At 36.9% G+C, this 6,426-nt stretch overlaps 1 long non-coding RNA gene across 2 annotated transcripts in view; it reads right to left on the reverse strand.

Moving 5' to 3' along the window:
* LOC145536823 (uncharacterized) overlaps window positions 1–6,335 on the reverse strand; it is a 40,195-nt gene extending 33,860 nt beyond the window's left edge. The window contains exon 1 of one of the 2 annotated variants that reach the window (XR_014076025.1): window positions 6,117–6,335. This is a non-coding gene — a long non-coding RNA (uncharacterized LOC145536823). Of the gene's footprint in view, window positions 1–6,056 lie in introns of both variants that reach the window. The other variant, XR_014076024.1, reaches the window with a different exon arrangement.
* Window positions 6,336–6,426: the final 91 nt, after the last annotated feature.

Below are 6,426 nucleotides of genomic sequence, written 5' to 3' on the forward strand. Positions count from 1 at the left end.
GAGAGGAGATCTTTTGGAAACTAGCACTTTTCAGAGTGCTGAGGAGGAGAGATCTTTCTATGAATAGATTGAGAAAGCAGGGGAGTGTGTTAGTATTGAGTGTATGGTCCCAGAGGGCTCAGTGGAAAGTGTTGAGAGGCTGTAAAACTGGACAGGTGGTAGTAGAAGTGTATTTACAGCTGATCTCTATGGAAATGAAAGTTTAAATGGGTGTGGGACCAGATGAGCTTTCATGATGACTGAAGAGGACAGAGATAAGCATGGACAGAGTCATCTCTCTAAACAGAAATTTGGTATAAAGTTGCTTGATGCCAGGGAAAGTGCATAGTCAGCTTAATCTATTTAAAACATTTAGTTATTTGCCATTTTAAATAAGTGACAAAGTATTTATTAAAATAGATTAATAATTGGAGATAAGATGGGTATTTCTTCTCTAAATCCAAGCTTTCTGTCTTCTCTCTGCTATATTGCACTTGATTTGTTACAGGAAGATGACTTCCTGGTTGTTTCTGGCATGAGCTGGAAAACGGCCCTGTGCTTTCTAAACCAGAACATCTGAAACATTGATGTTTCGGTACATAAGGTGCTTGATATTGCTTCCTTAGTCAGGTTATTTTTCATATCCCCCAAAAGCATAGAATGGAAAGGGAACCCTTTAATTGTTGCTGTTAATAGCTAGGGAAAAAAGACATGACAGTGAATCTACCGAGTTACCCCACTACTAATGTAATTAACCAGGCGTCAGTACATATTTTATTTCTACTATGTTTGAATATTTGCAGTAACACTTCTTATTTGTTTCTAGAGTATATTTTACTGGAGGAGAGCCACCTCAGTTAATTAACTTACAGGGCATTGGTTGGAGAAATCATACACATCACTACATACCTTTTCAAAGAGATGAACTGAGTTTTAGAGCAACTAGGTCTTAAATAGGAGTGCTGGTATAAACATGGCATTGTGCTGCTAGGAATGAAACCAATTGTAATCTTTTTAACTAGTCTAAGGCGAATATACAAAATGTTCTTAAGGTTTTTAGGTTAAAAATATCTTCCACAGATGGTAAGGAATAAAAGGGATTTACTCTTACACTTTGTGTGCTTTACTTTCTAATCTTTCATTTATTTTTAAGACCTCAAACACTCTATAAATACAAACTTGTGGCTGACTTCCTAAAAAGTGTTGCTGGGGCCCCTATAATGGAACCAACAGATCAGCTTTAGCTTCCACATATTGTCACAAAATGACTGCAGATGAAATATATCCTCCCATGATGCCTTTCTTCTAGATTGTGAACTTCCTCAAGACAGAGACTATATCTTTTATATCTGTAGCCCCAAGACCTAGCACAGTGCCATGGCACACAATAAATACTGTTGAATGAAAGACTTAACTGAATCAATGAGTAAATGAATGAATGAGCTCAGCTGTCTCTTCCCATCCTGTTGCCCCTTTCTCAGGGCAAACTGAAGAAAACATTTACAGTCTATTCATGTTTTGAATATTATTATGAATTCCTAAAGAAATGAACTTAAGCAAAATGGAATTGCTAACAAGCAGATATTGGTTTGCTGGTTAACTGATTTTGTTCAGTAATTCCTATGCAAAAAGTTTTAACAAAGACATTAGAGGCAGTATCCAAACTAAATAAAATAGATATCTGAGGGGATGCCACAAAACCTGTTGAATTTCTTAAAAATAAAGGAGTTTTGGCTCTTAAAATAGTAAATCCACCATAAAGAAAATACAAAAAAAAAAAATGAACACATAGCAGCCATAAAGATCTTTTAAAATAAAATGAAAAATCCTTCATCAGATTGCTTTTAAGTAATCCTTTTAAAACTCTTCAACAACTTCCCATTGCTCTGAGGATAAGATACAAAATCTCTAATTTTAACTACAAGCTAATTCATTGATTTGGGCTTCCCTGGTGGCTTAGACTGTAAAGAATCTGCCTGCAATGTGGGAGACATGGGTTCAATCCCTCGGTTGGGAAGATTCCTTTGGAGGAGGGCATGGCAACCCACTCAGTCGGACACAACTGAGCAACTAAGCACAGCACAACAATTTCAGTCCAGCAATACTCAGTCCAGAAATACTGATTCAGTCCAGAAATACTGATGAGTGTCTATTATGTATTTCAGGCTTGGAAAATACAGTGGTGAAGGAGTGGGGCTAAGCCTCAGTTCCCACAGAACTTTACACTGGGAGTGGGCCAGTGGGAAGACTGACAGACTATAAACATAGAAATACAATTAGTAAACATCATAAGCAAATAGACAAGATAAATTCCAATGTGATGAGTGCTATGAAGAAAATAGAATGATTTTCTAGAGAAAACAAGCTATTCTTTCAGTTTCCTAGTCTCCATTTTCTGACCCCAGGTAATTTGTATAGGTTATTCCCTCCCCCGGGGCTCCTCCCTTATCTTCCTTCCCTCTCTAACCATCATTCTTCCTTCAGCTCAAGTCACAGCTAAAAATGGCAACTTCTCTGGGTTAAACGTTCCTTTTATATACCCCTCCTATTGCACCCATGTCTCCTTTGCAATGTTCATTACATTTATAAGTATTTGGTCAATGTCTGTCTTGCCACAAGGGCAGGGACTTGTGGTTTGTGATTCACTGATCTATTCCCAGCCACCATTTTATATCTGGGAAATATAGCAGATGGTCAACCTACTGTAGATGTTCATCATATAGTAGATGATCAATATATTTTGTTGAATAAATGAACAGAAGGAAAATTGGAATATTCTTTAATTTTTCTGTTAAGGAAGTGATAAAAATTATGTCAACATCACACATATGTAAAAAGCACATGAGAGAGATGTAATTAAGCTGAAGAGAAACTCAGTGAGAATTATTCAGTGGTTGCTTCCTTGGGTTCTAGTGTGGCACTGAACGCCATCATGAGATAAACTGTTTTGGCAATTCATTTCCTAGATGTTGGAAGGAAGCATTCTCTGGCTTATAAAAAGCTTGAAAGAATACATGGGGGAGAGAGAAGAAAGAAAGAAAGAAGAGAGTAGACTTGTTGAAACATGGAAGGAATAAGTAGTTGGGGAGATATTCGTTTTTTTTTTCCAGATTCAGACAGACTTTTCTTTCAAAATAAAAATTGCCCTTTTCCCAATACCAAGTAATATATGCATATTGTAAATATTCAAGACAAAACAGAAAGAGTTAAAGAAGTCAAAATGACTAACAATCCTTTCATTTTATTTGCATGCATACTCATCTAGACTTTTTTCTATGTATATATACACGTATCTTAATATAAAAATAGAATATGTACTATTTTATAGATTGCCTTTCTATTTATTTATATTTATTTTTTGCCTTTCTGTTTAAAAACATATTTCCAGCTCTACTGATTTTTTTTTTAGCTACTCATTTCTAATGGCTATGTAGTAGTCCATTATGTGGATGTACTGTATTTAACTAATTATTGTTGAATAGTTATTTTTCTGATTTTTCAGTATTTCAATACTATACAATTCATCAAGATTAACATCTTTATATATTTAGTAGGTACATTTTTGCAAACTTGTCCACTTATTTTCCTTAAAATAAATTTCTATATGTGGACCTGTTGGTCAAACAAAATGGATGTTGAGGCTTTTGATACATGTTACCAGATTACCTTAAAATGGTTATATCAATTTATACCAGTAGCATACAAGTTTGCCCATTTCATACCATCTTCATCAACACTTAATATTATAAAATGTTTAATCTTTGACATTCTGCTAGGCAAAAAAAGAGAAATCATTGTTTTTATTTCTGATTACTTATGAGGTTGATTACTTACTCTGATTACTGTTATGTTTATCAGCCAAATGTTTTCTCCTTCTTTGAACTGTCTATTCATGTCCTTTGCATATTTTTTAATTAGGTCACTTACCTTTAAAAACATTTATAATAGCACTTCATAGACTACAAGTCTTCCTCAATTTATGATGGGGTTATGTCCCAAAAAATCCATCCTAAGTAGAAAATATCCTAAGTGGAAAATGCATCTGAGGCACATAACCTACCAACCAGCATAGTTTAGCCTAGACTACCTCAATCATGCTCAGATAATTTACATTAGCCTACAATTTGGCAAAATCATCTAACAAAAAGTCTATTTTGTCATTAAGTGATGAATATCTCATGTCATTTATTGAATACTGAAATACAGAATGGTGGTGTGGGTACAGAATTGTTACCAGTGTCTGGGTTATTTGCCCTCAAGATGTGGCTGACTGGGAACTGCAGCTCACTGCTGCTGCCCAGCATTACCAGAAAGTATTGTACTGCATATCGCTAGCCCAGAAAAAGATCAAAATTCAAAATTTGAAGTACTGAATAAGTACCATTTTATACTATCTTAAAGTCAAACAATTGTTTAAGTCGAACCATCATAAATTGGGCACTGTCTGTAGTAATATTAGCCATATATGCTTATCATACATTTATCATATATGCAGCATTTTTGACAATTTCCTTTTTTATTATAAACCAGTACTAGTCCTTAGCTATCATATTGAAATTATTTTTCTCAGTGTATCATTTGTCTTTTAACTTTATTAATGTTGTGTGTTGATATTCAGAAGCTTTCATTTATGAAGTTGTATTTAACAGTAATTCCTTTTGTGGATTTTGTCATATTCAGAAAGTCCTTCTACATCTCCAAAGCTATGAATATATACACTTATGTTTTCTACTTCTCTTATTTTATATTTTACATTAAGCCATGTTTGTCTCAAGAATATGTCAAGGAGTGGCTAATGTTATTGCCATAATCTCAATATCAGGCTTAACAGCAATTGCTGGCTACTGAAGAATTCACTTTACACTAGGTAAAACGGTAAAAGTTTTAGTATATGATTATGTAATATAAGACAAAAGCTGAGTAGAGACACAGTATCTAATCCATAATCTCATACTGTCAAAAATGTAATATTAAGAATGCCTGAAAGTTGAGCAGGTAAGTATGAGAGAGATTGTTGTAACTACTTGGAGTGAAATACATGTCTGGCTGATGAAATGGCCATCATGCTGAGGCTGGCAGTTGGGGATATAACAGTGAACAAGAGGCTTACTGTTAAGGGAGTGGGGGTAAACAAATATTTTCAGATGAAGTTCTTTAAAGAAAATTAAGCTGGGAAGGGGACGCTGTTGTTGTTGTTGAGTCGCTAAGTCGTGTCCAGCTCTTTGAGACCCCATGTACTGGAGCCCACCAGAGTCCCCCGTCCATGAGATTTCCCCAGAAAGAATACTGGAGTCAGCTGCCATTTCCTTCTCCAGGGGAATCTTCCTGACCTAGGGATGGAATATGTGTCTCCTGTGTCGGCAGGTGGATTCTTTGCCATTAAGCCACCAGGGAAGCCCAGTAAGGGCATGCGGAAGTTGTAATTTCAGATAGGGTGGTTAGGGAAGTGTTTTCTGGGGAGATGACAATTGAGAAAAGGTTTGGATGATTACAGCAAAGACATGAAGAGCAAAATTCTAGCCTAAGTAAAGTTGTAGAGGTGGGAACAAGTTTAGTTCACTGGAAGAATATTAAAAAAGCCAGTGTAGCTAGACTGTTACCTGAAAACAGAGAAAACAGAAAAATGAGAAAGAAATGAGATAACACCCTAAAACCGTGGTTGTTTTTCTTAACTGTGAAAACAAGAGTTGTTGCTTGCTAGCTCATACTGTACCTTCTTTCATGCATTACTATCTAAGAAAGGCCTTCCTTAACCGCCCTTCAATTCCAACGTTATCAGATTTTCCCACCCTTTTACAAACACCGCCCCTTTTCAAGTATTTCAGAATTACCGTCTGAGAGGCCATCTCTGACCACTCTTTTTAAAACTGCAATTCCCATTTGCCGCCACCGGGCGCTCTCCCACCCACCTTCCCTCGCCTTATTTTTCTCCCTAGCATTTATCATTAATTTTATGTATTATATATATATAATTATTGTCCCTCCCCCAAGAATATAAAGATACACAAGAACTGGGATTTTGGTCTGCTTTAATTTGCGCTGTATCCCCAACATCTATACTACTGTTTGACACCTACGGTTGGCGTTCGATAAATGTATTCGAATAAAGATAGGATGTTGTAGTAACCGGTCCTGACCGTGTGAATCGACATCAGGTTAGACTAATACCGCGTTTCTCACTCTCTGAAAAGGGCTTCCCAGCAGTCATACGGTGACGTCGTCCAGTTTTCAAAATGGGAAAGGTTCTCACAGTTCTCAGAACGCGAATTTCTCGCCACAATTCAAAATGGCGGAGGAGGGTGGGGCCTGTCACATGGTGGGCGGCACAGCAGCTTTCCTTTTCCAGGCCGCGGCCCGCCCTGCCGCGTCGTCAGCCGGCCACCTCCTCCTCTCACCGAGGGTTTTTCGAGGAATCGCCTGGGATTGGATAATCGGCTGGGAGTGGAT

The sequence above is a fragment of the Giraffa tippelskirchi genome, chromosome X, assembly GCF_054371585.1.
Source record: "Giraffa tippelskirchi isolate mGirTip1 chromosome X, T2T-mGirTip1v1.2.pri, whole genome shotgun sequence".
NCBI lineage: Eukaryota > Metazoa > Chordata > Mammalia > Artiodactyla > Giraffidae > Giraffa > Giraffa tippelskirchi.